The sequence below is a fragment of the Sciurus carolinensis genome, chromosome 18, assembly GCF_902686445.1.
Source record: "Sciurus carolinensis chromosome 18, mSciCar1.2, whole genome shotgun sequence".
In the NCBI taxonomy this organism is placed as follows: Eukaryota; Metazoa; Chordata; class Mammalia; order Rodentia; family Sciuridae; genus Sciurus; species Sciurus carolinensis.
Window position 1 is genome coordinate 16,595,312 of NC_062230.1, and position 5,294 is coordinate 16,600,605.

Below are 5,294 nucleotides of genomic sequence, written 5' to 3' on the forward strand. Positions count from 1 at the left end.
GATGAATGATGTCTCTGACAAGCGGATGATGACACATAGTGGGCGGTGGGAGGGGGGCAAGAATGGAGGAAGGAGGGACTGTATAGAGGGAAAGGAGGGGTGGGGGGGTGGGAGTGGTGGCAGGGAAGGAAACAATAACAGAATGAATCAAACATCATTACCCTATGTAAATGTATGATTATGCAAATGGTATGCTGTTACTCCATGTACAAAGAGAAACAACATGCATCCCATTTGTTTACAATAAAAATAAATTAAAAAAAAATGTCAGGATGGGTCTGAGGGTCCATCAAACCAAAGCAAGTACAGGCAGCTAATGAATCCAGAAACAAAAAGATATCTTTCCAAAAGCAGAGGATGGACTACAATTTCTGCTCTTACCTAAGGTCAGAACCTGTAAACTGAAATCTTGTCTGGAAGACTAGCATCTCAAATAGACCTGCAGGAGATGCAGGAGAAAGTCACATTAAATTTCCTCTCTTTAAGAGCTTCCTAGGTGCCCTGAACAACTCCCTGTTGTGCAGGCTGTTTATGAGGTCGTTTGCATGGTGGTTAGGGTGGGGAAGAAGGCCAACACCATCTTGTCCTGCTCTGCTGAGTGGGTGGAGACTGTTCTCATATACATGAACATAGCAGCCACTTAGTAGAGTCTCACCACAGACAGGTGGGAGGAGCAGGTGGCAAAGGCTTTGCTCCAGCTTCCTACCGAGTGCATGTGGAGGATGATACAGAGGATATGGGAATAGGATGTTATGATAACTGAAACTGGAAAGATGAGCAGCACCATAAAACAAACAACTAACTTTCAAATGCAGATGTGTCTGTACAGGAGAGAGGTAGTACACAGAGTTTCTGTCTCATGAGGATGGTGTACTGAAGTTGGTGGTAAATGGCCACATAGTGGTCATAGGCCATGAGAGTCAACAGGAAAACCTTGGCTCTCAGAAGAAACATGTAGTAGAATATCTGGGTCCCACAGCCTGCCAGAGAGATGGACTTCTTGCCAAAGAAGTAGTTGAAGGCCATCTTGGGTACAGTGGTGCAGATGAGCATGAGGTCCTTGAATGAGGTCCATGACTGAGGAGGAAATATAGGGGGGAGTAGAACTGAGCATCCAGATAGATGAGGAGGACCATGGGGGAGTTTCCCATGAAGGCCACTGTGAAGATGCCAATAGTGAAGAGGAAGGTGTGTGTGGAATGTGATTGAAGATGCCCAGCAGGACAAAGACAAGGTGAAGGTCTGAATTCCTGACTCTGTCCTCAATAATTTGCCTGATCTGAAATATCCCTGGAAAATAGAATCTTACTTATTAATTCGTTTTTTAAGTGCATGAAGCAGCAAAGACCTCTGCTGGGCAGTGTATCTCAGGCAGATGAGACCTTCTCACCAGCCTCCACCTACCTCCCTTAGTAACAGTGAGCTGTGTGACTCAGTCCAATGCCTTTATGCTTTGTTCCTCATTCAGCCTCCATAGAGAATGATTTTAGTATGCATTTTCTTTATTTTGCCTACAAGAGTATTAAAGTTTCTAGAAGTTTATTCACAGATATAACAAAGAGAGCACTTAGGAGAAAAAATGGTCACATGTATCCATTGCCAAATGTTACAATCATCCCTCACCCCAGGAAAATTGTTATTGATTATTTCTTCATTGGTCTGCACATGCCTCCAGATTGTGGTCTTCAGTGCTAGAATTCCTGTTCTCAAGTTTTCCTCTTACCATCACCCGCAGTCGGGTGAAATATTAGGTGAGGTCAATGATGCTCCCTGCTGAGGAACCCTATGCACATTAATTCAGAGAACAGTTGACATCCTGTGTTTTAACTTCCCCAACTTGGATGAAGTCTCAGAGTCTTATCCTACTCTATGGAGACAACCATTAAAATAGCCCTGCATTGAAGAACATGCCACTCACCTCTCTTTGGAAAATAATTTTGCTTCTCCTAATTGTGCGAGTGGAGCAGTGTTGGGGATTTTGTTTCTTTGTTTTTGCTTATACCTCCAAAATTCATTTCCTACTACTATCATAAACAGAATTGGATAAACATCTAGAAGTAAACAGAGGAGCCCTTCTCTGCTTTTGAAAGCTTCACTGTGATGTTTCATCCTGAGGACTACTGGAACTTGTTATGCACTGTGGGTGAAGGCAAGGAGAACTTGTCCCAGCTCAGTTCCTGAGGGACAGCATCCAGGGTATGCTTGTGAGTGACAAAGAAACCTGAAGCCCAAAGAATCAGAATATATGCTACACACTTCAGCTGTTTCTAATTCAGTAAATATCAAGAGGTATTTTAAACAGTTGAGGACGGATGTGGCGTAATATGAAAAGATTTTGCATTGAAACAATCTCTGATGTTTAATTGAGGAAATAGATGGGTTAAGTCTATAACCATGGAAACCAAGGAAAAAATACCTGCATTAGAGTAGTCAATAAAACCCAGAAAATAAATGATGGCAAAAGAGGGAGTGTATAGGAAAGAAAATCAATAATCAATCTATGTAAAGTGCTATCAGTTATTTTCTCTAAATTCCAGGTTTTTATCATGCCTGTAAAATATCATTATTCCATAGACTTTTCTCAAATTAATTTTATCCCAAATAAAATTTCCCAAAGCATGACCTGCATTTACTTCTGTCTGCTATATATCACTGCCACCAAAATTCTTCCAAATTCTCAGATTTTCAACTTGAAATAATAACATCTTTATCATTATTTTCTACTAATTTATTTTTTAGTTACAAATAAAGAAATATTTTCGGATTCCTTGATCATCACTTCTATCACTGAGTTACTCTATCAACTGAAGGGTACATCTGTGAGTGTTCATCCTTGGTAAATAAAATACTAAGCAGGTAATAGTTTTCAAATTTGTTCTATTAGAATCCAGCTAAACTATAAAAAATTACAATTATCTATGTTTTCCTTCTTAGAAATCTCCTTGACCTATGAAAAAATGGAGATAAAGTTTATTTCTATTAAATACCAAAAGTCTATATGTACTATTTTGTTCAGCAAACAAATACTACATTCTTCCAAGAATAGGGCAGATTCCAAGTTACATATTGATGGTATGTGCACTTTGCTTATCATAGCACTTCATGATGTGAAAATCAAATTTCTTTCTTTCTTTTTTTTGGGGAGATTTTTAGAAGTCTTTATTTTTATTGGGAAAATGCAAAGGGATGGAGACCATCCCTGGAGACGTCAGGAGGCTGTCCTCCACATTGCAGGGCAGTTGCAGTCCCAGGGACCCCAGCACAGAGGCATCTGACCAGTCTCTGCTGGGACCTCATCTCTGACTCCTGGAGGGCCCTGCCTGGGGGAGGGGCACTATCCCTGCATCCCTCACTGCTGCTGCTCCTGCTCCAGATTCCACTGCAGAACCTGCTGCTGGTTGGCTATAACACGCTGGATTCCATTAACGAAGTTGTTCTGATCATGGGGGATGAGGCCGATGAAGATCTTCTTCTCCGAGGAGTACAGGAGCATGAGTAAGCAGATCTCACATGAGGCTTTGTAGGAAAAGTGCTCGCAGCCAGTGAAGCCGTTTTCCATGATGCGGCACAGGCTCTTCAGCATCTCCAGGTCCTTGGTGAAGTGGAACTGCACCAGGCGGGAGTTCCAAAACAGTGGCACCAGAGTGGTTAGCAGCTGCTACGGGATGAGCTGCGTGAACAGTTTCCTTGGCCACTTCTCAGTCCTCAAGATCTCTCTCCTTGGTTCACATAAACATAGTATGGCAGCCACCTCTTGAACCGACTTTTGGGCTCAGGCCTAGGCTCCTGCCACTCCATGACACCACTCCATGCCAGGAACTTATTGTTGACAATTTGCACAGGGCCGGAATGGACTCCACCAGGTTCCACCGCCTATTTGTGGCTAGTGATTACCTGCCATATGGCGTTGACAAAGCCAATCTGGTAGTAGGGAATGAGGCCCATGAAGATCTTCTTCTTGGACGAGTACAGGAGCATGAGCAGACACACCCTGCAGGGGGAGATGTCGGGGAAAGGCATGCAGCCTGCAAAGCCCATGATGCGGCAGAGCCCGTTGAGCGAGTCGCAGTCTCTGTTGGTGGAGTGGAGCTGTGCCAGCTGGGAGTTGCGAAAGAGAGGGCCCAGTGTGGTCAGCAGCTGCTGCAGGATCAGCTGCATGATCAACCTCTGTGACCACTGATTGGTCTCCAGGTTCTCGCCCTGGTTCACGTAGGCCTAGCAGGGCAGGGCCTGTTTCAACTTTGCGGTAGTCAGAGAGGGTCTGCATTTCTCCTGCCACTCCAGGACTCTGCTTCAGGCCAGCAGCTTATTGCTGAGCAGGTGTTCACTTACGGCCAGATCCCCAAGGAAGAGGCCCGGAGAGGAAGCCCCGATGGGACCCAGAGCCCTGAAGACCTGAGCACCTTCCATGGGAGGGGCTGAGCAGGCCCGGATCTGCAGCGGCTGCTGGTCTCGAGGGCTGGCCGGCCAGGAGCGCGAGCGGAACGTAGCACCACTAGCTGCCACGGGGATGGCCACGACCCCCAAGAGGGCCCCCAATGCCCAATGCCAGAGCCTTGCGGGGCACAGCACAGACTGACCAAGGCAAACATGGGCCGAACCGGCAGAGGACTGCTACGGGCCACACGGGGGGCTGTGGGCTCCACTGACTGAGGGGCACGGTCGCGCGGCTTCAGGGGAGACCAAAAATTAAATTTCTTTTGATGTTGACTTTTTCCTCAGAAAGTGTTCTAGTGTGTGTTAATATTCTAAGTGAACTTTTGTCAATCATAATCAATGGTAGAACTCATTTCAAATTATGCAAACTAAATAGTAGAGACACTTTTACTTGTTTTAATGATACTCAAAAATGACATTGTTTTTATGTTCACTGAATTAAAATGTAAAGTCAATATTCCAAGAAAAAAATTTACATTCCCAATTCTGGCTTTATGAACATGGAAGAGCACAACTGTCATGTACAACAAATTAGAACAAATAAAAATATTAAAAACAAGAAATGATCTCTGCCCATATTGAAACTGGAGAATAATTCCTCCATAGGTAATACATTCACTTACCTGCTTGAGTAGAACATATCACCTGCTCTCTCTTGTTTTAATCTTGCATGCATGTGAGAGAATTCATAGTCTCTGCAACAACAAAACAAAAAATACCTGTAACTCCAAGTGAATGCCAAGTACATTTCCAGTCTGGAGTCTGTTGGCATTCTTCCCTTGTTCTCACCTTGACCTCTGTACTGTGTCACAAAGCCCTATGAAGTCATGAATCCTCACACAGGTAGGGTTACTTTG

General features: G+C 44.2%; 2 pseudogenes; both read right to left on the reverse strand.

Moving 5' to 3' along the window:
* Window positions 1–461: 461 nt before the first annotated feature.
* LOC124970684 (olfactory receptor 2M4-like) lies at window positions 462–3,297 on the reverse strand (annotated as a pseudogene).
* Window positions 3,298–3,334: 37 nt separating this feature from the next.
* On the reverse strand, window positions 3,335–5,077 carry LOC124970685 (prostate tumor-overexpressed gene 1 protein-like; annotated as a pseudogene).
* Between the last annotated feature and the right edge of the window lie 217 nt (window positions 5,078–5,294).